Genomic DNA, 1815 nt, shown 5'->3' on the forward strand with positions numbered 1-1815 from the left:
TGTAACATGGCTTTGTAAATAAAATAATTTATATGTTTGTAAGAAACAGGCGGATTTTGTCGTTATTTATCCTTGGAAAGCAAAAATGGTAGGTACTGCAAGACTGCCCTTTATTCTCCCAGAGGCTGAAGTGCACTGTGTGGGTGGCACTGAGAATTTTACTTCAGGATAGTTCAGCAGATCTGCCCAGTTTTCTGTACAGGGCTGAATTGCTCCGGGATTATTTTTGGCATTCGTGTCTAAAATATTGCTGTATTTACATGTTGGGACGATCAGCTACTGAGACTTTTGCACAGATAAATCATTTTTAAATTCCTCTGCTTAGCTGAATGCATTTTCTCATTCCTTATTAGTGCAAGAATTAACTTTGCTACAGCTGCTAGATTTAGGAATTCTCACTTCAGTAGGCAGTACAAATTTATAACCAGTCTTTTTATCATTGTTAATACTAAAAATGTAACTTTTATCTAGGCGTTAAGATTCTTGTTCTGTGTAAAGCCTGTTCCAATTACAGATCAAATGAGATTTAAATTGTTCATTGGCTTGTCTGCTCTGCAGAGAGGATTGCAGCTTTTTCTCTCAGCAGCAAACCTCTTCTGCGAGTCTGGGGATGATGTATGGTTTTTATGATCCTTTTATGAAGTATCTGGAAACTGAGTCTTGGAGATACTGTAGGGAAGATGCTCATAATTGTGGTATGTTCTTTTTTAAAAGCAAGGAATTTCGACTGCAGACTGCATTTTTGTATGCAAAATTAGAACTGGCAAAGGAGAGAGAAAGCTTGCCTGTGCTGTGGGGAAACGGTAATCAGAGGAGGAAAATTTTACCTTTTAGGTAAACAGCTTTTTATGTAATGTCTTGCATGGTCTGATACCTGTTGCAAAAGCTAATCCTGAACTTTCTCCTTACTGTCCAATTTGTGCTTTTGTCTGGTCTGCTTGTATTTTCAAAACTTTTTTTTTTAATCTCAAGTTCTATCTTTTCCAGTATAGAAAAAATGAACATCAAGTAAGAGTAGACACTGAATTCTCATCTGATAGAGTTGTCCCCATGTATGGCTGGAGTGACATCTGTGTTTGTAGGATGCTTTGATATTTCTAGCAGCCATTAGAAATTAAAGCTACAGCCAAGAAAATGGGATATTGCAGCCGTGAGTTATTACTTGCTTGCCATCATTGCCCATAGCCAGCAAAGGCTGAAGACCATGGAATTTATTTTCTGAATCTGGGCAATTTTTTAGCACTTGCAGGTTTGTTACTATGATTTACAAGCTGTTCTCTGTTTAGAATTGGTTTCCCACACCCTTTTTTTGGTTATACAATGAGTATTTTGCTTATAGCAGTACTGATTTGCTTCTATTATCCAGTGTGCTCTGAATACCACCAGTTTCAGTGGGAAGCATGCTCTTATCTTTTTATTCATTGCACTCTAGTTTTTATGCTTCTGTTTTTACCACAGAACTGTTTATTTTAGAAGAAAGTCATTGCTGTGTGCAACCAATGTCTGTTTTACTCTTCCAAATCTGTCAGGATTCACAATTGGAAGAAATGCCAAATACCGATTCCAGAAATATTTGGAGGAGATTCATACAACAGATTCAGACTTTGAAACACAAGAATGTTTATTTCATGCAAATTTTTACGCTGTTTTGCTCCTTGGGTCCCTCTTGAAAGCTACTACTCAAAACAAGTACAAACCTCCTTTAAAACATGTTTTCCTAAGCAGGAGAAAGTTAATGCTGATAATTCAGCAGCAGGTTGCTGCTTGCCCTTCAGCTGTTGCCCTTCACCCATGGTAGATGGCATGCATACTCTT

This window comes from Merops nubicus, unplaced genomic scaffold, assembly GCF_000691845.1.
Source record: "Merops nubicus isolate BGI_N331 unplaced genomic scaffold, ASM69184v1 scaffold42987, whole genome shotgun sequence".
Lineage (NCBI taxonomy): Eukaryota > Metazoa > Chordata > Aves > Coraciiformes > Meropidae > Merops > Merops nubicus.